Source organism: Toxorhynchites rutilus, chromosome 3, assembly GCF_029784135.1.
Source record: "Toxorhynchites rutilus septentrionalis strain SRP chromosome 3, ASM2978413v1, whole genome shotgun sequence".
Classification (NCBI taxonomy): domain Eukaryota; kingdom Metazoa; phylum Arthropoda; class Insecta; order Diptera; family Culicidae; genus Toxorhynchites; species Toxorhynchites rutilus.
Window position 1 is genome coordinate 259,236,463 of NC_073746.1, and position 24,917 is coordinate 259,261,379.

Here is a 24,917-nt window from a genome sequence, read left to right on the forward strand (position 1 = left end):
ATTTCTTCCCATCCAGCTTGGGACATATTGGGTCATAATATGGACCCCGAACTCTATGTTTACAAAAATGTCCAACTAAATATGTCGCATCACAGGTCCGTCCAATTAGCTAAATGTCGAGATAAGTGTAAATTACTGTACTTTCAATCTAGAAGCGATTTAAGAATTGGTGAAAATCAATAACCTCAGAACAACTGCCAAATTCACATACTCATCAGATCCTGGCAAACAAATTATGAAAAAATCAATTTGTGTTTTATTATTATTTTGGATATTATTTTAGAAAGCATGTATTTTTTGTATTTCGTAAACTCTTTTTTGAAAGGTTTAATGGCCCTGATAAGCGTCTTGTTTTATGGAATGGTTCCAATTTAGAAAACTTTGTACTCGTGGTTTTGGCAAAAAAACCATTTCGAACGCCCTCGATGCCGCCTTGTTCTGGATTTGCCACCAAAGCAGATTGTATAAAGAACAAACTTTTTTCTTCTGCTACCAGCTGCCGTTTTGCGATTGCGTTTGCCACTCGCCACTCGCTGCAACTGCCTGTTGTTGTCTTGATGTTCACCAAACCGAATGTGTTCTGTTCCGAATGCGGGTTTTCTTATCGTCGCGAGCAGCTTTGCCAGCTAACTCGATCACTTCGGCGGCCGAAACTATATAACGCCGGCTATGTGGACTGGTGCACTGGTACTAACGCGCTCGGCCTAGCTACCCTTGCGGGGAACTCCAGATCAACACGGTTCGAGCGGGATTTTGCCTTTCCCTTTACTTTTCCTTCTTTGCCATGTCCAGACATGGCTGCTTGGGTTGGTTTGTTGATGTGTTGTGATGCGAACCGATGTGGTGTACGGTTTGAATGAGAATGATCGTTACGGCAGCGGAGCGGGGATTTTTAAGCCGACTGGCTGGCTCGAGAATTACGCATGTGTGAGACTGCGACCAATGTTTCGTTCATTTTTTTTCTTTTTCCTTTCCAATCGTACTTCATTCTATTTCGCTGCTGCTCTGGTTGCCCGTTTTGGTCGGTACGATTTGAGGAGCACAAAATGGACCAATCAAAAATGGGCACATAGTGCATTTGGACAATACTTGATATTTCACAATTATTCAATTATTTATCTCAAGAAAAATGAAATGTTATTCGTTATGATAGATACGTAGATATATTTCCTATCAATTGATGCAAAAACCTTTGCGATCTATTGAGAAATGCTCGAGTTATAAGCGTTCCAAATCTTGCATTTTTTCCTACTTGTTCAGTGCCTAGATTTCCATTTCACCCCCTATATCTTCCGGTTAGACGTAGTCCTACGTCAATATACGTACCGTCTCATTCGTGTCCTTTCCGCGGAATATCTCAGCCCAATCGATATCCATGATCGCGTTATTCAACTCATAAAAATTGCATCGTCGAAAATCAAAACTATCGACACTATTTGACTCACTGTCGAACTGCAGATACGAATCGTTCACGTCAATTCGAAGAACGAACGGATTATGATGGCGGTCGATTTTGAGAAGAGCAGCTGGAGGTTCAATTATCTCGGCATCATTTGGTATATTCACGAAAGCCAAATCAAGCGTACGACTATTTGAGTTGAGCAGACTGTTGACTTGATGTAACCCTGAAGCAACCAGAGCGATTTCCTGTTCAGTAGATGCGTTGGACGGAAGCAAACTATTAACGTCCTCGCCGTATGACCATGACAACTGAGGCAGATTATAATCTCCAACTATTACGAATTTATCGGACTCCAAAGCGCGTTCACGGATCTGCTGTACTGCTGCAGAGTGCGTAGAATACAACGTCGGTGGTGAGTTCGGTCGGAGGTAAATTCCACACACAAAGATTGCCGAGTTACATAACTTGATGCGCATAGCTATTTGTTCGATATTCTCGCAGTCAACCAACTCAGCTGAATGGCATTCGAGACTGACATTAACGGCGATCAAAACACCTCCTCCACGTTGAAGATTGCTGGAAGCAGCACTGCGGTCACAGCGGAATACTGAGTAATTAGCAGCAAATTCGGAACTAGTGATATCAGAGCGAAGCCACGTCTCAGTTAGTACTACAACGTCGTATTCGCAGGTGGAGAGTTTCAAAAAGAGCTCGTGAGTTTTGGTACGTATGCCCCTCACATTTTGGTAGTACACTGTCAAAAATTGCGGGTCGGTTTTGCGCGGTCTTATGTGATGACTGGCCAACATATGAGTAGCTTTACCTGATGTTATTAAATGTGATCCGAAGAGGGAGTCGTTTCTGCGTTGCTCGCAATGTTCGAGATGTCGGGTTCTGTCACTGGACCGGCAGGGATGGCAGGCTTCTAAAAAACCCTTGTTGGTACGTCCCTACTTTCGAACTCTCTAAACGATACTTGACTAGGCCAGGTGGAATCCAGCATTGCTTTTTGATTCAGCTGCATAGGCATCCCCACTTTGAATGATACGTAATTCAAATACCGCACATCCTTGCCTCTTGGAACTAGCCTCACTACTTTCAAATTACTGGATCCAAGTCTTTGTCGTACTAGTTCGGTTACGCAGTCATCAGGAGTTTCAGCGGATATGTTCGACAGATACAGCCAAAACATGTTGGCCTCTCTTGTAGAACTGATGCACAGACTGCCCTGAACAATCTGTACCACGACGTAGTTGCGATGATCGTTTGGGAGACGGCTCATGTTTTCCTTCGTTCTCAAGTTTTCTATTAGAGGATCCAAAAAAGGAGATGTTTGGAATAGGAAGTGGTGTTTTCGGTACCGCTTGGATGAGTTCTTTGAATTTGTGCGGATTTCCTGCCTTATTTCATCCAAAACAGGGCAACGAATCTCATTTTTCAGTTCCTCAAAATTCTGATTCATTGCGGCATTTGTTGACACCATGGCGTTCTTGAAACGTGCATTAACCATCATTTTACTGCAGGCATTGCACATCCAGAACAAATTCATGATACCAGATACTTTGGCGCATGTGGTGCTATCCATTTTCGAACACTTCAAACAAAATTGAGCCGAGCAGAAACCGCCACATTTAACAAAATCCCACTCGATGAAGCTCGATCGCGCAACTCTCGCAAACACCCAGCATGATGAAATTATATTACAGTGTAGATGCTATGAGAAATGCTCTTACTGATACACAGATGGCGCCACTAGCTGTATTGATGACGGGAAGGTGACAATTTGCCGGTTTAAGTGTAGCGCACTAACACTAAGCGATGATCACAAACGTCTCACACTAACCGTTGTTTACAAACAATGTCGGTTGGATCGGGAGCTCAGACGGAAAGGCCTCGATGAAGCAAAACTAGTCGTATGGATGACTTTTCAGGTTGATCGAATTCGCGGAAATGGAAAAAGCAGCAGGCAAACGGTACGTCTATTCCAAGTTCAGGCTTAGTCCATAGGTGGGAACAGCAAATCCGTTGGACTGACCGACTCCAATTGACGAATTTACGCAAAGCTGAATCAGCTCATGCGACATCTACATTAGAGCTCAGAACCACAAAAGTGAGGGTGTTAGTTTATATTACGCACTGAAAAGCAAGATTCGGTTGTGATTATTCATTTTATTTCAATTTAGATTCATTTCAGCCATTGAATGTCGTTAGTATATGGTAAGAAAGTTGGAGTTTTGTATATTTACGATGGTTTCAACACGCGATTTGACCAAAGTCATGGATAATCTTCGAAAATTTTAAGTTTGATAATGCATATCGGTTAATGATACTATGGATAATTGTGATGAAATCGATATCATATCAAATTGGCTGATATCATTGATTATGTAGGGGCCAATACGAGAAGGATTTGCAGTATTTTTAGCGCAAAACACCCTATTCATCGTTTACTTATTTGGAAAAAATTAAAGTTACAATACTTATAACAAGCCATTCCTCGTAATATACATAGCACATTGTAAAACGATGATTTTCTAACCTTTTCAGCGTGGAAAGAAAACATGAAACCGAGACATTTGAAGATAAATTCAGTTTTTCTAGAAAATTTGAACGAATTTCATACCAAAAAAACAAAACATCCTCATTTTACTCGCTGCGCCATCTGGTTGTAAATCCAACGTAAATTCGTCAATTAGCGATCTAACGTACAAATCTACACCTAGGCGGCGCTGCGGTGAAAGTGATGATGGTTTTAAATTTTGCCATGTGAGCTTATGGAAGGATTGTAGTTCTTTCCATAAATTACAATGTTATAATCATTAAAGATTATTTGATTGCGATGAGTTTATAAGAAATTTAATTCTGCGCAATTTTATATATAACATGTTATTTATTTACCTCTTTCAGTAGTGAAAACTATAAAAATGTTGACAATGGTTGAATTAAAGAACGAAATTCGAGAGCACAATCAAACACAATTAGAAAAATGCACGATTCCTGCATGTGAGAACTACCTTGGAAAGCCCGGAAGTAAAATATACGTGATTTGTTTTTGAGTTTTAGGTTACATTAGCATCATTTTCTTAGTTCAAAAACAATACATGAAACCGGAAAATTTGAAGATAACTTCTGATTTTTCTAAAAAATTTGAACGAGTTTCATACCAAAAAAAACAAAACATCCTCATTTTACTCGCTGCGCCATCTGGTTGTAAATCCAACGTAAATTTGTCAATACTGTAGTGGTGTTATATGTGCAGCTGCTTGCAGGTATTTTCGGATCCCAGAATGAGAAGATGAGCAACAGCGGGATGAATGTATTATCGGATTGATACAAGTGAAATTAGAAAGACGGTGTATACAGGTGCTGACCAAAGGCGGTGAATTGATGAATGGTGGATAAGTTGATGTTTATATTTCTGTTGGTGGTGCGGGGTAGAGATTGCAAAAACAGTGCAGGTGGAGAGCGGCGAGGTGGGAGGCTTTTGATATGAAGCAATGGCGACGGGCAGCTTATTTCGTCCACACTCTAGCCAGCTCGGAAAAATATACTTTTCGCTTATCCTACCTGACTGGAATATCGCGAATTCTCTTTGGGCGGTTTATTCGAGTTGTTGGGGATAGGCGGATGCGGCGTTGATGAAAAACGTACTATTTTCATTTGTATTAATAAAAACCGTTTGCCATCTTGAACAAAAAATAAGCTGGCATTATTTTTCGAAAAACGGGGATTGTAGCGGTATGTGGACGCAGGGGATGGGCATATTTATTAAAGTGATTACTTAACCCCCACTTCGCCTACATTTGTTCTATTAACTCTGTGCTTATTAATCAGGCAAAAACGAGCAACTAATGCATTAGCCTATTACAATATTTATATTCCGCTGTGAGCCAGACGCTGGAGACGTGGAGAGAGGAAATATCCATATAAAGAATAGAGAATATATTCATCTTATTTGGTATACATAAATGTCGATTTCCATGCCGTCTGATGGAGAGTGCTTCTGTATTTTTGCATCATACACACACATTGTTGTTGCTTTTGTATGTTGCCAAAGATAGATTGGAGTGGATAAGAAATATAGAGTAGTGAGCTTGGTAAGACAAAATATAATCGACTGTGGCCGAATGTGTCTCAACTGCAACCGTTGCACCGTTTGCGATGGGTGTTCATGTCAAGGCGCACATTAACATAAAAGTTGAAATTCACTATTGACAGGAACGTTGTTTTCATCCTCATATTTAAAGAAGTACGAACCTACGATTCCTCCGCACCAGGTATGGGCAAAATTGCATCGAAATTCGTTCAACAACACTCATTCACAGATAAAACTCACCCTCCTATTCTCCGTTTATGCCTCACTGTATTTGAGACAGAAAACATTCACCCATCATCTTCTCAAAGTTCATTCTCGAGTTAAACAGAAAAATACTGTCTCGATTCCGCTCAGCTATACTCAGAGAATTTTGCATTCTCTCATTTGCCTCTCGGAATGACGTTAGACGGTAATAGGATCAAATTGGAAACTTTTGCTTGAGCCAGCGAGTGTTCGTTTTTCACTCAAATAGCAATCATTGAAGCCTCGATCGCGGCAATAAAATAAAAGTAGATAGTTGAAATTGAGTTGTTTCCTGTGCACTATTGCAATGGCACTTTTTTGTTTCTAGTATGGAATGATCTAAGCCAACGCAAAAGACCATATTAACGCAAGTTATTGGTGTGCGGGAAAGTAGATTCATGTGCATTGCCGGTAACAAATGCACTTGAATGCTGACAAGCAAGAGAGTACCGCGAGTAATCGGTTACATTCTTCTAACATAGATAATAAGAAAAAATGTCAAAACATTGAACTCCCGGCCCCGCCAGGCTAACGCCATTTGAGCCATTTGAGAAATATATATTTTGGAAAAAAAAAGAAGAGAGTAGAAGGGAAAATAAAATCATATATACACGCAGATTGAGTCTATTTTGACTCACTCGATATTTCGTTTCGTGCGATTCTTCCAAAGGAGTATTCATGCATTGAGTGTTGTTTTCCACTCTTTGTTTTGTTATGTTCACTCTCAGTCCCGAATGAAGATGGTCGGAGAATGCAAAATGATTCATCGTGAAATCTCACGACTGCTTGCTGCATTCTTTTCGCCATGATTATTCCAAGCAGATACCAGAGTGATTTATGATTAGATGTGGAGAAATGAGCGAATGAACATTTCCATACTTGCTCCGAACCACAAACCGCATTATTGTATCCGCTACTAATGCCATTCTATAAAACAAAAAAACAGATTTTTAATTTATTTTGATAATAAAAGTCAATTATTCGTAAGAGTGGTTGGAAAACAAACCGATAACACAAAGAAGTTTGATCAATGTTCAAGAAGTTTGAATCTCTTTTTGATCAGGCCTCCTGTACAGTTGTTCATTCCATAGTTCCCAGAGCTAAAATTATTGATTTCTTTAAGCCCCGGAGAATTTGTAGCAGCCATCCTTACAACACAAATAAAAACACAGCTTCTTGTTTTGTTTCGTTTCACAATTTCGAGTAGGTACCAAGAAAGGTATATTACTCAAGGCAGTTAAAAAACTATCGTTTTCTTGCACCTTCTCCGTCAGCACCACTCACGCTAACATTATTGCAGAACCACAAGCATAAAGTTTTTCGTTAGATACTACTTCCAGCAATAAATTCCATTCTTTGCCACGATGAACCTCCACACGCAAACCCAATCAACTGAAAGTGTTTTCAAATTTCCTCTCAGTTTAAGTGGAAGCTTCGTATCCTCGCTGGCAGTGCATTTAATCTCACTAGCAGAGTTCTCCGCCTTCATCGCCTTCGACCGCATATTTGTTCTTTCAGCTGTAATAGATAAACTTTAACCCAACACCTCTAGTGTCATGTATTCGCCTAATGTTCAAACTACAGAAAAAGGCAACGACACTCGCTCAGAACTCCTACAAGAAGACGGTACTGGCAATCACTTTTTCACTTGAACTGTGTTGTACACCCGGGACAAGGTGTCATGTAAGAAGTGTCATGTTTGGTACTCCCCGAACTTCATCCGCCTTCCACCCCGAGGGAGCGTTTCGTGCTCTGTTACATTTTCACATTAATTTTTGCTGCTCTTTAGCTTTGGCCCCCCGATCCCACTTCTAGAACCCCCACAATATTCAACAGCAAACGCAACAACTTGAAACAAATGACTCTCAAACGGGTGCTTGGCACGAAAAAAAGGCTTCAACGGTCCCATTCCTGCCCGATCCTTGCCACCCCCGGGTTGCGTTCATGAGAAGGGTACTTTTTCTTCGCCTGACAAAAGCAAGTGTTCTCAAACTGACGCCCCTCTGCAATACCCCCGGTGGCGTGTCCCAGTCATGGTGATGGCTGCGAATTCGAGCTGCTTTCTCTGGGGGTTCCACTCCAACGGCGAGAACCGTAAACAGAAAACAATTCTTTCGACTGGCGAAAGCGCAGGTCGAGTTCTGTGTGACAAGTCTGTGAAGTATCAAACAGGCCAATTCGTGCTCTCCACCTCCTTAGCCTTCACTTCTGCATGGGAGATGGAGGGAAGAGAGAAGTTAGAGAGTTCCGTTGCTGAGGACAGGGAATGTCATTTGAATGTGCTAAAGTGTCACTTAGTATCGCTGGTGCACTTGTGGTGATGATAATTTTTACAAGCATTTTCTCCAACATCATCAAAACGACGTTTTCGACGACAGGCTTGGAAGTGAGCTTGGGATGGTGCAGGGTGGCGCGCCGTGGAAAAGCCGAGAAGGTTTTTGATTTGCGACAAGCAACAGGTGAATAAAAATGTACATATTTTATGCTATATATTCTCTGTCGGTACATTTTTGATACACAGTATTATTGGGAAACTTTAGGTATTGAATTTTGATCTTCAAAGCAAGCGGATACGTGATTATTGTTGCTATAATTAACAAGAATCTGTGAAACTATAATAGAAAAACGAGGTACATAATTACATGTGTGTTTAACACTGTTCTGTATTCAAATTAATTTCAATTAATTTTTTACATACAAAAATGTTTCAAAACTTCCTTTGAAGTATCCTGTTCTTTTTGACGTGGGACTACGTCTAACCGGAATATATGGAGGGTAAAATGAAAACCTAAACACAGAACATGCAGGAAAAAATGAAAGATTTCGAATGCTTATAGCTCGAATATTTCGTACTGGATAGGAGAGATGTTTGCATCACTTGATAGGGAATATTTCTACGCATCTATCGCAACTAACAAAATGTTGTTTTTCATTAGATAAACAATTGAATAACTGTAAAATATTAGGCGTTATCTAAACGCCCTAACTGCATCGTTTTGATTGGCCCGATTTACGGTTTCCCTAACACAGCCATCAAAACCAAGCAGCCTTGGGGAAATCGGCATTGCAAATACATGAAAGTAGGGGGACTTTTGTTCTCATCGAAAAATGTTCCCTAACACAGACTTTAAAACCAAGCAGCGAAATCGGCATTGCAAACACACGAAACTAGAGGCGAATGAACTGAAAAGTATAAACCCTCTTAAAGCCAAAAAGAAGAAGAAGAAACACACGAAAGAGCCTAGAGGCGAGTGAACTGAAAAGTTTAAACCCTCTTAAAGCCAAAAAGAAGAAGAAGAACACACGAAAGTAGGGGGAGCTTTTGTTCCCACCGAAATGTGTTCCCTAATAGAGATTTCTAAACCAAGGTGCCTGGAGAAATCGGTATTTCAAATTCATGCAAGTCGGGGGTATTTTTGTTCCGACTGGAATGTGTTTCCCTAACACAGACTTCAAATCCATGGAGCGTGGGGAAATCGGCATTGCGAATCATACAAATCGGGGGCATTTTTGTTCCGATTGAAATGTGTTTCCCTAACACAGACTTCAAAACCGAGGTTTCTGGGGAAATCGGCTCTGCAAATAAATGCAAACTGCGAGTACTTTTGTCCTCGCTTGCCTTTGTGCAGAGTGGAATATGTCTGTCCTAACATGATCTTCTAAACTTAGGAACCTGGGAAAATCGTGCAGCCACTAGAAGCGAATGAACTTCCCAGTTTCAAGCAAATTCGAGATTCGAGAAGTATGTACACTTTTGGGATGTAAACTTCAGAGGGAAATGTAAAATAAAATAATCGTTTGATAATTTTTTTTTTGTCTTTATTGGAAAGATTTTCAGCCTTAGGCTGGTTCATCAAACGTTTGATAATTCTTCCGTACATATATTTTGTTCTAGTCATCATACCAAACGTAAAAGGTCCGTCATTAAATTTACTTGTAACGAAGAACAATCAATCACAATAAATGAATTGACTTTACACGGCATTTGTTCATTTTTTTCACACACAGAGCAAATATATTGAACTCAATTGAATTTGGAAACTGTTTCATTCAATCAAGAATTTAATCAATACAAACGAATGATTGCTAAGCTAAGGTAGTTCCACGTCAACCTTGCGGTTATATCATAGATATAACCCACTCATCTTTTTATCTTCACAGCCGCGTGTAATACTCGCTGACAAAAAATATTCAATATAGTTGACGAGTTTTTATGGAGTAACAATTCTCAAAATGTATCTTCGCAGAACTGTTAATTGATTGATCTTCTTATCTACCCTTTAAAATTACCTTTCACTATAAAATTTCTAGTATTTCTACCAAAACTTGTCATTATGATATCAGATTATTTTCAGACACAATTCCCGTTAAAGATTTTCCAACCACTTGCAAATAACATGTGTCTCCGTTACATGGAATAAATGTTTGATACAGAAAATATGGTAGAAGAAAGACTGCCCTAAATCGGACAATTCCTTTCTCGAATTTTGCTCTTATCAACAATTATTATGAATTATCTATATCTTATAATCGATTCGGCGATCCATTTTTATTTATATAGATAGAAAAAGATATAGGAGTGCGTTTTATCGCATCCATTGTATCCATTTCGACTTTCGAACAAAGATCAATTTCGTTAGCGCAAACATGAAATGGACTAACAACGCTTGTCACTATGTAATTGTGATGATGGTCCCACCTCATTCCACTGCAAAGGTTTGACATATGCGAAATGAATTTTCCGAATTCTCTCATTTCCCCATTTTCCTTCAGAGTTTTCCGAAAATTTCCAGCTGTCATGTTTGTTTGGAATATGTTTGTTTGAAATATGTGTTTTATTTTTACGGGACCCCCTCTCCATTCTAGAGGAGGGGGAGGAGGTGTCATACCATCATACAAACATTTCTCGCATCCCTCACATCTCAAATTTGGCTCAATTTGCTTGATTAGTTCTCGAGTTATTCAGAACCTAGAACCTAGAAATTTGAAAAAATAAACAAAAATTTCCCTCATATTTCTGTAGTTTAGGCATTCAAGAATATACCATAGAAAAGACTTATCGAAAATCCTATTATTTACCATATTACAGCCATTTTAGTGATGCACTATCTAACCTGGTACGACCATAACAATGAATTTCAAACGCCTTTTCCTCAAAACTAGTTTTTTAAACTGGCGTACACGATATCTCAAGTTCTGCAAGTTCAAGTTCTATCAATGCGATAGCGGCATCCTTACTGATTCAGAATCTGTTCGATTTTTGACGTAGGACTACGTCTTTCATTTCTATACCGGGGTGTAAAATCAAAGTTTCGAAAACGAAAGCGTTACGCCGGAGACCGAGATTTTGAGTGTTAATAGCTCCTAAACAACTGAACGAAATGGTATGATAAACACTTCATTCGAAAGATAAAATGTCTACGCGTTCTATACTTGTTACTTTTTGATCCAAAAACTTGTTTCAATAGTCTTAAAATTGCTTTCAAAACAAGCTATTGAAATCACCAATCGGTATACAAGCGAGCGCCGCTCGGAAATCCACTCAGTTCTAATTGAACAGCGATTGGAGCATGTTGTCGCTGTTGTGGTGAAGCTCTTCGTTTATCATGAAAGCGCGGATGAACGGTGCCACCAAGAGCCTGTTTGTGCACCTTAGGCCAGAAGAGAATCCATCAGGAGGAGAGTGATGCCACAAACGGTTCCCCGGGAAGAGTTCGGAGCAGCCGCCACACACACACATACACGCGCGGAATTCTTCGTTTGGATGCCATTCAGCGTCGAGAAAATTCCGGAAAGTTCTAATCATTTCTGGAAAATAAACTGCCAGTTCCTCTGGGAATTTAAAAATACATTCATGTGAAAGAGTTTATTTGAATGTTTTCTATCCATGTAACACTGTGACCAAATACATTTGGTTTTGTGATTTTTCAATCAATCGCAATTAACAGGATAGCTTCTGAAGATTATTCTTCCCCATCAGTAGGATATTTCCGTATCCAATATTGTATGCGCCCGCAATCGATTATTGCTCAGTCGCCGAAAGTTCCGAGCTCAGAGAGTTCATTCCCCTCTAGTTTGCCTTCCAAATTGCCATCGTAAACCACACCTTCTCTCGATTCAATCACACACAAAAAGCATACTTAAGCGATATTCTGGTGGTGAGACACATTCATTTTTCGTGAGGACATCGACAAGACAACATCGTTGCCTAACGTGCTGGAGGAGGTGGACGGCGGAGGATCGACACATACACGCGCAGAATTCTTTTCGTTTGGATGCCATTCAGCATCGAGAAAGTTCCGGAAAGATCTAATCATTTCTGGAAAATAATCTGCCAGTTCCTCTGGGAATATAAAAATACATTCATGTGAAAGAGTTTATTTGAATGTTTTCTATCCATGTAACACTGTGACCAAATATGTTTCAAGCAAGTGCTATTAACAGGTGGTTATCGAATTAGTATTAACCACTGGTGGGCTTCCAGTATCGAGGAAAATGTGGAAATATCTAATGGTTGCTGGAAAATAATCTGCCAGTTCCCCTTGGAATTGAAAATTACATTCAAGCGAAAGAGTTTATTTTAATGTTTTCTATCCATAAAATATCCATATAATACATTTGGGTTTGTGATTTGTCAATCAAGTACAGTTAGCAGGTTAGCTTCTGAAGATTATTCTTCAGAACAAGGTTTTTCGTATCCTATATTGGATGCATAAAACCTTGTGCCTCCAACGTAACGCTCTCGTTTTCGAAGTCCCCCAAATATTAATTTATTCATTCATTCAGAATGGATTGAGATTCAACTTCAAACAAATGATCTCTAAATCAACGATAGTCCTACGTCACCCTTGCGGTTATGCCATAGATATAACCCACTTCCTGTTTTTTGTTTCAGATAACCAGAAGGGCCAGGGGGTCTTCGTAGCCACATGGTTACGCGTTCGCTTGCCAAGCGATCGATCGTGAGTTTAAACTCAGAGCCCTCAATTGACCATCTTTGTGTTGTTATAGAATAACTACGTCCACGCAACCATCATCAGCGATGGAAATCGATCCACGGTGGAACAAAGATCGATTCATCCATACAACTGCTTTGCTTTGCAAGAAACATCGGGCTGCTGTTCTATAAATAACCCAACAATGATCAATATCAACTGTCTCCGCTGTCCGGTTTGCTTGAACAATGGAAGAACAGAAAGAATACCCTTACGCCTAAATGGCTACTACTGTGTAATTTACCATAATGTAATGGAACAGAAAACTCAACGCTCAAATGGCTACTACTAACTACTGTGTAAATTACAATTCATAGAAACATAAACATATGTACATGTACACGATTAAACCCGGCTCTGGTACAACTAAAATGAGCCTTGTAAATAAATAAATGGAAAAAACCAGAAGGGCTGGAATCGTGTTCGTAATGACGCAACTTTTTTTGAACCCCCTCACTTCATCAGCTCTTAACTATTATAGTTATGAATATTTTTTCTCCGTTTAATTTTAATTTAAACGATAGATGAACAAATAATGATATAATGGATAGTAAACATATTATTTGTTTTATTTTTACGGAGCTGGAAAAAACGTCCGAAATTTATGTCTCTACATTATACCTCTGTAGCATCCCTATGCATCTTCATCATGCATTATTTCCAGTAACCCAAAAAACGATACTTCTTACAAAGGAAAGTTAAAAACATTGCATTCAAGTGAACCAGAACCAAGTTTATTGCTTCGTATTCATTCCTCATTGGGTCATAATTTTTGGTATCCGACACTTTTCCTTTTTGGCGTAGAACTACGTCTTTCAGGAAGGGTGCCAAATCAGAATACAGGTCACGTTTTTATGAAATAAAGTTAACGTTAATAACTACTTTCACTGTGAACTGTGATTTGCATACCAATCGAATCGGAAATTCTCTAAGATTTGTTTGATATGCTATACATTACAATTCGCTAATCTCTAAACGGTTTCAATTCAGAAAAACTGGAAGAACCTTTTTCCCATACATTTATTCTGCGGATTGGTGTGCTAATCCTACCCATACTTCGAATGCTTATAACTCTAACATTTCTTAACCGATCGGAATGATGTTTGCATCAATTGATAGGAAATACGCGTTTATCGCAATTAATAAAATATTATTTTGCATGAGATTAACAATTGAATAACTGTAAAATGTCAATCGTTATTTAAACGCCTTAACTGTCAAGTTTTGATTGGCCCGATTTACGGTTTCCCCAACACAGACTTCAAAATCGATGTACCTGAGGAAATACGCTCTGCATGCAAGTCGGGGGTATTTTTGTTTCCACCAAGCTGTGTTTCCCTAACACTGAATTCTAAATCAATGTGCCTGGGGGAATCCGCTTTGTAAAAAGATGTAAGTCGGGGGTATTTTTTGCCCACTGAGTTGTGTTTCCCTAACACGAACTTCAAAATTAATGTACCTGCAAATATACATGCAAGTCGGGGGTATTTTTTGGTGTTAAGTAGAGATGTCTAAATTTTTCGTTTATTCGATTATCGATTAATCGTGGGGCCAAATAATCGATTCATTCGAATAATTGTCTTTCAGAATTCGATCAATCGAGCGAATATTTATTTCTTGTAATCGAGATGAACAGACATTTATAATAAAAAAAATTATGCAGAATATGCAGAATAGTAGTTTTTGAATGGTAATTCAGTAGATTGATAAAGTTACCATTTCGTGATTTTTTTGCGGGCGATTGAAAAAAGAGCACATCATGCAAATGATGCAAAATATTTTAATTGCACCAACATACAATTTTTTGTGTTCAAAACTACCTGTTCTTCAAATGTTGTTGAAATAGCAGATTTATTTGAAAATTTCTACTTGGTCCCTATAACTACTAGTTCAAAAGAAGTATTTTTGTAGAATCATTGGCCACTAGTATTTTCCTTGGCACTCTGAATTTGAACACTACCACTTTAGTACGGGAGATTAGATCACATCCTTCTATTCCGCTATTTACTCCTGCAGACGCTGAATTCTTCTCCCCAGTCTCCTCCACCATCAGGGAATTATTTTTATACTTCAACCGTAAGCGGTTTAGCATAATCGATGAATTTCGATAAACAAAGTTTAAATTTTGCACTGTATTTTTTGAAAAAAATTGTTTCCTTTTTCATTAATCGCGATTACTGTGATAATTATTCGATGTATTCATATTTTGATTTTTCGTTATTCGATACAAAATTACTCGGATCAAATTGCAGATATTCGATTATTTGAATTAATCGAACGATTAACCGACGTCTCTAGTGTTGAGTACTTTTGCACTCGCTTGTCGTTGTGCAGACCGGAATATAGTTCCCTAAAACGTACTTTTAAACTGAGAAGCCAGGGAAAACCGTCATTTCAGATACTAGAGGTGAATGAACATTCGCGGTTTGAGAACCGTTTGATCGTTTGACAATTCTTCCGTTCACATATTTTGGTGTCCCGGGCATCTTGTCAAACGTAAAAGGAGTTCATCAAATTTATTTGTAACGAAGAACATAATCTATTACAAATATTTCCATGCATTCTAAAATAATATTCGAAGTGGTAAACAAGTGGATTGCATAATATAATTGCGTAGTTCTACGTCGAAAATATGCGGTCGTGTCCTAGATACAACTCCTTACAATTTTTAGTTTCTGTCTCTCGCCGCGTGTACGCTTTGCGTACAAGCAGCGATGCGTCTTCCGCATGGGCCAACACTTAATTGTTCTCAATAGCTTCATCCTCAGCCTCAGCTGGTAAGATATTTGCACGTCTCAGGCCCGTTCCGGCTACCACACTTTCAATTACAGCTACGTGAGAGGGGAATGTTAACGCGTTACTCAAATGTAAAATGCTGGTCGACAGCTATCTGGTTTGCGTGCTTCCGATCATTGATCTAATCTTCGACATTTCAGTCACGGAGGTATACCCTGCCAGATCTTTAGCGATCTGCATAACTTTCAGAGATCTTTCATCGGTTTTAGGCATGAAGAGAACAACCCTAGAGCCAGTTCTAGGTGCATCTTCTGGATATACCTTGACACGAGTAGGCGATACAACATGGTGGGGGGAAGGCGATGACGAGGATTGAGGGGGAGCAGTGTCAAAAGGGTGAAGGCGAGGGAGGAGGTGGATCGAGAGTGGAGACAACAGAGGGGGAAGGCGGGATTGAAGGTGTGATCGCAATTTTGACGTGAGACTACGTCTAACCGGAGTACATGGGGGGTAAAAAGAAAACCAAAACACAGAACATGCAGGAAAAAATTAAAGATTCCAAATGCTTATAACTCGAACATTTCTTCCTGGATAGGAAAGATGTTTGCATCAATTGATACGGAATATTTCTACGCTTCTATCGCAATTAATTAAATGTTATTTTTCAATAGATAAACATTTGAATAACTGTAAAATGGCAAGCGTTATCTAAACGCCCTAACTGCCTAGTTTTAATTGGCCCGATTAACGGTTTCCCGAACACAGACTTCAAAATCAATGTACTTGTGGGAATCCGCTTAGCAAATATACATGCAAGTAGGGGGTATATTTGTTTCATCCGAGCTGTGTTTCCCTAACACGGACTTCAAGTTAATGTGCTTGGGGGAATCCGCTTTGCAAATACGTGAAAGTCAGGGGTATTTTTGTTCTGACTGAAATGTGTTTCCCTAACACAGACTTCTAATCCATGGAGCGTGGGGAAATTGTCATTGCAAATACATGCAAGTCGGGGGCATTTTTGTTCCGGCTGAATATGTTTACCTATTACAGACTTCTAAACGAAGGTGTCCGGCGAACTCGGAATTGCAAATACATGCAAATAGGGGGCATTTTTGTACCGACTGAAATGTGTTTGTCTAACACAGACTTCAAAACCAAGATGCCATCATACCAAACGTAAAGAGACTGTCATTAAATTTACTAGTAACGAAGAATGTAATCTATCACAATGCATGAATTGATCTCACATGGCATTATACAATCTTTTTACTCACAAAGCAAATATATTGAATTGAATTGAATTCGGAAATTGTTTCATTTAATAAAAAATCTAATCAATACAAACAAATGATTGATAAGCTAAGGTAGCCCCACGTCAACCTTGCGGTTATATCATAGATATAACCCACCCATTTTTTTTAGAAGGTCTTGGTAAGGTATCTTCGGAAGAAATTGTATTCCGAAGTAGGAACGAAACAAAACCACGGGAAAAAACTTCAAATTAATAAGGGAACCGATAACGGAACGGATACGTGATTTATTTCGTCTGGTCGGACTATCGGCGAAGAATCGTTACGACAGTATTGAGGTGAATGATTTGGTGTTCTCCCTTCACAGATAACCTTTCGCCGCCACCTGTTGGAATACGTTCAATTTTCAGGATTCCGCTCCTCATTGACAATCACAACACTTACCACCAGTGTTGCCACTCGTACAGATTTATCTGGAAAGGTACAGATATTTTCCTTTTTCTTGTACAGATTCTGTACGGTGCAGATTACAGATTTTCGTCATAAAGTATATATTGGTACAGATTTTTGACGTAGGACGTCTAATCGGAAGATATAGGGGGTGAAATGAAAATCTAGGCACTGAACAAGTAGGAAAAAAATACAAGATTTGGAACGCTTATAACTCGAGCATTTCTCAATAGATCGCAAAAGTTTTTGCATCAATTGATAGGAAATTTATCTACGCATCTATCATAACGAATAACATTTAATTTTTCTTGAGATAAATAATTGAATAATTGTGAAATATCAAGCATTGTCTAAATGCACTATGTGCCCATTTTTGATTGGTCCATTTTGTGCTCCTCAAATCGTACCGACCAAAACGGGCAACCAGAGCAGCAGCGAAATACAATGAAGCACGATTGGAAAGGAAAAAGAAAAAAATGAACGAAACATTGGTCGCAGTCTCACACATGCGTAATTCTCGAGCCAAAAAGTCAGTTTAAAAATCCCCGCTCCGCTACCGTAACGATCATTCTTTGTGTGGCGGAGGTGGTAGCGCTGGAGTAGAATAGAGTAGAGTTTTCAAAGGGCCTTTCTCAAGGCTAGAGACGAATGAACTGCAAAAGTTTAAAGTCTCTATAATACAATACCTTCCTTCCTTCCGTAACGATTATTCTCATCCAAAACGTGCACCACATCGTTTCGCATCACAACACATCAACGAACCAACACAAGCAGCCATGCCTGGACATGACAAAGGAGGAAAAGTGAAGAGAAAGGCAAAATCCCGCTCGAACCGTGTTGGTCTGAAGTTCTCCGTAGGTGTACCCGCCAATTGCTCCGCAAGGGTAGCTAGGCCGAGCGCGTTAGTACCAGTGCACCAGTCCACCTAGCCGTCGTTATATAGTTTCGGTCGCCGAAGTGATCGAGTTGACTAACAAAGCTGCTCGCGACGATAAGAAAACCCGCATTCAGAACAGACCACATTCGGTTCGGTGGACATCAAGACAACAACAGGCAGTTGCGGCGAGTGGCGAGTGGCAAACGCAATCGCAAAACGGCAACAGAAGAAAAAAGTTTGTTCTTTATATAAACTGCTTTGGTGGCAAATCTAGAACAAGGCGGCATCGAAGGCGTTCGAAATGGTTTTTTTCAAAACCACGAGTACAAAGTTTTCTAAATTGGAACCATTCCATAAAACACGGCGCTTATCAGGGCCATTAAACCTTTCAAAAAAGAGTTTACGAAATACAGTTCAATGCATTCTAAAATATTATCCAAAATAATAATAAAACACAAATTGATTTTTTCATAATTTGTTTGCCAGGATATGATGAGTTTGAGAATTTGGCAGTTGTGCTGAGCTTATTGATGATTGGGAACTTTCGAAATTATTCAATTTTTACCAATTCTTAAATTTCTTCCAGATTGAAAGTACAGTAATTTACATTTAGCTCGACATTTAGCTAATTTGACGGACCTGCAATGCGACATATTTAGTTGGACATTTTTGTAAACATAGAAATCGGGGTCCAAATTATGACCCAACATGTCCCAAGCTGGATGGGAAGAAATTTTCCAACTGTGAAAGCTGTGGCGAGTGGCAAACGCAATCGCTAATCAGGAAGGTTTAGCCTAACAAGATGAGGATATCGAGTGATAACAAAACAACTAAACTCTTTAGATTAAAGATGATTTTGTGGTCCTGAAAAAGACCCTTTTTAGGGTTTGCTTCCGAATCAGCAGTCGGAAAACGCTCTTTACTTGGAGCTGGTATACTTCTTCACCGCTTTGGTGCCTTCGGAAACCGCATGCAAGTTCACCGAGCAGCAACAGACTGATTGCGATCTGAATTTCCCACGCCGTAATGGTTGACCGCTTATTGTAGTGGGTCTGACGCGAGGCTTCCGCTACGATACGCTCAAAGATGCATTGACGAAGCTCATGACGCTCATCGCATTCGATGAGAAATAAGTGTTGGAATGATCCTGATTCAGCACCTTTTGATGTAGATAGCATATGATTCCTTCTCCTTTTTCTTGTCGGTTTCCGAGATATTCTTCTGCGCTGTGCCGAACTTTTTGGCGGCTTTTACACTATTCCACTAGTCTTCGGTGCCTTCGTGTTTGTTAGAAACAACTGCATGTGAATCCAACGAGCGAACAAATCGTAATCAATGTATTTTGACGTAGGACTACGTCTTTCATTTCTATACCGGGGTGTAAAATCCAAGTTTCGAAAACGAAAGCGTTACGCCGGAGACCGAGATTTTGAGCGTTAATAGCTCCTAAACAACTGAACGAAATGGTATGATAAACACTTCATTCGATAGATAAAATGTCTACGCGTTCTATACTTGTTACTTTCTGATCCAAAAACTTGTTTCAATAGTCTTAAAATTGCTTTCAAAACAGGCTATTGAAATCACCAATCGGTATATAAGCGAGCGCCGCTCGGAAATCCACTCAGTTCTAATTGAACAGCGATTGGAGCATGTTGTCGCTGTTGTGGTGAAGCTCTTCGTTTATCATGAAAGCGCGAATGAACGGTGTCACCAAGAGCCTGTTTGTGCACCTTAGGCCAGAAGGGAATCCATCAGGAGGAGAGTGATGCCACAAACTGTTCCCCGGGAAGATCTCGAAGCAGTCGCTACACACACACACACACACACACACACACACACACACACACACACATTTCCACATTTTCCTCGATACTGGAAGCCAACCAGTGGTTAATACTAACTCGATAACCACCTGTTAATAGTACTTGATTGAAAAATATTTGGTCACAGTGTTACATGGATAGAAAACATTCAAATAAACTCTTTCACATGAATGTATTTTAAAATTCCCAGAGGAACTGGCAGATCATTTTCCAGCAATGATTAGATCTTTCCGGAACTTTCTCGATGCTGAATGGCATCCAAACGGAAAGAATTCTGCGCGTGTATGTGTCGATCCTTCGCCGTTCACCTCCTCCAGCACGTTAGGCAACGATGTTGTCTTGTCGATGTCCTCACGAAAAATGAATGTGTCTCACCACCAGAATATCGCTTAAGTATGCTTTTTGTGTGTGATTGAATCGAGAGAAGGTGTGGTTTACGATGGCAATTTGGAAGGCAAACTAGAGGGGAATGAACTCTCTGAGCTCGGAACTTTCGGCGACTGAGCAATAATCGATTGCGGGCGCATACAATATTGGATACGGAAATATCCTACTGATGGGGAAAAATAATCTTCTGAAGCTATCCTGTTAATTGCGATTGATTGAAAAATCACAAAACCAAATGTATTTGGTCACAGTGTTACATGGATAGAAAACATTCAAATAAACTCTTTCACATGAATGTATTTTTAAATTCCCAGAGGAACTGGCGTGGTTTACGATGGCAATTTGAAAGGCAAACTAGAGGGGAATGAACTCTCTGAGCTCGGAACTTTCGGCGACTGAGCAATAATCGATTGCGGGCGCATACAATATTGAATACGGAAATATCCTACTGATGGGGAAGAATAATCTTCTGAAGCTATCCTGTTAATTGCGATTGATTGAAAAATCACAAAACCAAATGTATTTGGTCACAGTGTTACATGGATAGAAAACATTCAAATAAACTCTTTCACATGAATGTATTTTTAAATTCCCAGAAGAAATGGCAGATTATTTTCCAGAAAAGATCAGATCTTTCCGGAACTTTCTCAATGCTGAATGGCATCCAAACGGAAAGAATTCCGCGCGTGTATGTGTGTGTAGCGATGTCTTCCCGGGGAACCGTTTGTGGCATCACTCTCCTCCTGATGGATTCCCTTCTGGCCTAGGGTGCACAAACAGGCTCTTGGTGACACCGTTCATTCGCGCTTTCATGATAAACGAAGAGCTTCACCACAACAGCGACAACATGCTCCAATCGCTGTTCAATTAGAACTGAGTGGATTTCCGAGCGGCGCTCGCTTATATACCGATTGGTGATTTCAATAGCCTGTTTTGAAAGCAATTTTAAGACTATTGAAACAAGTTTTTGGATCAAAAAGTAACAAGTAGTTACTTTTTTTTCAAATAATGTTAATGTTATGTTAATGTAAAGTTAATGTTTTTGCAAATAACAACCTTCAAAATCATGCTCATTAGATAGAGAATTGAATCATTCATCTTTCCACATATTTTTGACGTAGGACTACGTCTTTCATTTCTATACCGGGGTGTAAAATCAAAGTTTCGAAAACGAAAGCGTTACGCCGGAGACCGAGATTTTGAGCGTTAATAGCTCCTAAACAACTGAACGAAATGGTATGATAAACACTTCATTCGATAGATAAAATGTCTACGCGTTCTATACTTGTTACTTTCTGATCCAAAAACTTGTTTCAATAGTCTTAAAATTGCTTTCAAAACAGGCTATTGAAATCACCAATCGGTATATAAGCGAGCGCCGCTCGGAAATCCACTCAGTTCTAATTGAACAGCGATTGGAGCATGTTGTCGCTGTTGTGGTGAAGCTCTTCGTTTATCATGAAAGCGCGAATGAACAGTGTCACCAATAGCCTGTTTGTGCACCTTAGGCCAGAAGGGAATCCATCAGGAGGAGAGTGATGCCACAAACTGTTCCCCGGGAAGATCTCACAGCAGTCGCTACACGCACACACAAACACACACACACACACACACACACACACACGCATACACGCGCGGAATTCTTTCCGTTTGGATGCCATTCAGCATCGAGAAAGTTCCGGAAAGATCTAATCATTGCTGGAAAATGATCTGCCAGTTCCTCTGGGAATTTAAAAATACATTCATGTGAAAGAGTTTATTTGAATGTTTCCTATGCATGTAACACTGTGACCAAATATGTTTCAATCAAGTGCTATTAACAGATGTTTATCGAGTTAGCATTAACCACTGGTGGGCTTCCAGTATCAAGGAAAATGTGGAAATATCTAATCGTTACTGAAAATAATCTGCCAGTTCCTCTGGGAATTTAAAATTACATTCATGTGAAAAAGTTTATTTTAATGTTTTCTATCCATGTAACACTGACCAAATACATTTGGTTTTGTGATTTTTCAATCAATCGCAATTAACAGAATAGCTTCTGAAGATTATTCTTCCCCATCAGTAGGATATTTCCGTATCCAATATTGTATGCGCCCGCAATCGACTATTGCTCAGTCGCCGAAAGTTCCGAGCTCAGAGAGTTCATTCCCCTCTAGTTTGCCTTCCAAATTGCCATCGTAAACCACGTCTTCTCTCGATTCAATCACGCACAAAAAGCATACTTAAGCGATATTCTTGTGGTGAGACGCATTCATTTTTCGTGAGGACATCGACAAGACAACATCGTTGCTGAGGGTGCTGGACGGCGAAGGATCGAGATCTGCCCTGAAACGCATGCAGTTTGTTTGAACCTGTGAGGGAGCACAGAGAAGCCGATCCTTCAGGAGAACATTCTTTGTGTGGACACCGACTGGACAACATCGTTGCTGGACGAGCTGGACGGCCAGGGATCGAGTGCCTTTCTCAAGGCAAGAGGGCGGAGGTGGTAGCGCTGGAGTAGAGTAGAGTTTTCAAAGGGCCTTTCTCAAGGCTAGAGACGAATGAACTGCAAAAGTTTAAAGTCTCTATAATACAAGACCTTCCTTCCTTCCTTCAGGAGAAGAGAAGGTGACCATCGAAGCAGCCGCTACACACACACATACACGCACGGAATTCTTTCCGTTTGGATGCCATTCAGCATCGAGAAAGATCCGGAAAATAATCTGCCAGTTCCTCTGGGAATTTAAAAATACATTCATGTGAAAGAGTTTATTTGAATGTTTTCTATCCATGTACCACTGTGACCAAATATGTTTCAATCAAGTGCTATTAACAGATGGTTATCGAGTTAGCATTAACCACTGGTGGGCTTCCAGTATCGAGGAAAATGTGGTAATATCTAATCGTTACTGAAAATAATCTGCCAGTTCCTCTGGGAATTTGAAATTACATTCTTGTGAAAGAGTTTATTTTAATGTTTTCTATCCATGTAACACTGTGACCAAATACATTTGGTTTTGTGATTTTTCGATCAATCGCAATTAACAGAATAGCTTCTGAAGATTATTCTTCCCCATCAGTAGAATATTTCCGTATCCAAAACCTTGTGCATCCAACGTAACACTCTCGTTTTCGAAGTCCCCCAAATATTCATTCATTCAGAATGAATTCAGATTCAACTTCAAACAAATGATCTCTAAATCAACGATAGTCCTACGTCACCCTTGCGGTTATACCATAGATATAACCCATTTCCTGTTTTTGACGTAGAACTACGTCTTTCATTAAGGGTGCCAAATCAGAAAACAGGTCACGTTTTTATGAAATAAAGTTAACGTTAATAACTATTTTTGCCGCGAACGGATTTTAGCGATTTACATACTAAACGAATCGGAATTTCCCTAAGATTTGTTTAACATGCTTTACATTAGAATCCCGTGGTTTGTAAATAGTTAAAATTCATGAAAACTTTAGGTGTTTCCATTTTTCCATACATTTGTTCTGTCCATTTGTGTGCTTTCCCGAACAGAGATATCAATAACGAGCAACTTATCGACGACCAACGGAGGGGAAATCGTAGGATTTAAAGTCTCCGTGAACAAAGGAAAAGAAGAAGAATGAAGGGGAATATTTGCCTAGAGTATAAACAGTGGATCTCGCTGAGGCAAACTTTTATTCGGCATCGGACTGTTGAGCAATCCAGTTCACTTTGCTTTCGCTGCGCTTCGATCTAAGATTGGACCCCACCAGTGGTAATCCAACTTGGATATCGTCGTGTGGTTTTTTCAGTTCGTTTTTGGCGTTATTCGTATCGTGTGTTTTTCTTTCCGCGTCATAAATTGGACGTTTCGCGTAGTGTGTGATGAGCAAGAAGAAGAGGGAGGCAGGCTCGAGCTCTGCAAAAAACGAACGCATTGCCAGGGGCAATGAAATTTCGAGCAAGTGTCATCTAATGATGCACGCGATGTTGGTGTAGTGAAAAGCGCTCGGACTGAATCGAGCCTTCGCGAGTGTGACACCGCATCGAACAACAGCAAAATAGGCGATTTCGGCACGTCGGTCGAAAATGTAAACGGCTTTTTTGGTGCCTTTGAGAATGCATCAATGCATTAAACTGACGTTATGGCGAAGCAGGCGTTAAGGCTATGCTCCAAAAAAATATTTGGGGAATACCAAGCATCTTGAATGTCTTACTGGAATGTTATAAGTTATTTAGGTTCGCGTGCCAGTCGCAAAACTGCCTTCAACTAGGATTGCATTTGCGCTAATATTGATCATAATGAAGTATTGCTACTGTTTTCGAGGTTGTTGATATTAACAAAAAGATTTTATTTCGCTTGTTTAGTCACCAAGAAAGTAAATGTCGTTCTGGAGTTATGTATGTGATTAGGTTTCGCTTACCAGTAGCAAACATTCCTCCACTAAGGGTGCCAGCTGTTTCGGTATGCATGCTATGGCGAACGCTTGTTTGGCGCTTGGTTTACGTTATACGAACGATGCCTAGAGGTGCGATTGCTTTGAGGCAACACTAAATAACATGTAGCATGATATTTGATACTTGCAATTGTTATTATTGTTGTTTCCATGCGGTGCCAAAGATATATTGATGTGGTTATGAGATGTGGAATAATGGTGCTGGTGCAACATGTATATAATCGACTGTAGCCGAGTCT

The 24,917-nt window shown here is 39.7% G+C and overlaps 1 protein-coding gene across 4 annotated transcripts in view; it reads left to right on the forward strand.

Annotated features, from left to right (window-relative positions):
- Window positions 1-24,917, forward strand: part of LOC129780067 (connectin-like) — a 710,069-nt gene that overhangs the window by 516,208 nt on the left and 168,944 nt on the right. The gene's annotated exons all lie outside the window — the stretch shown is intronic.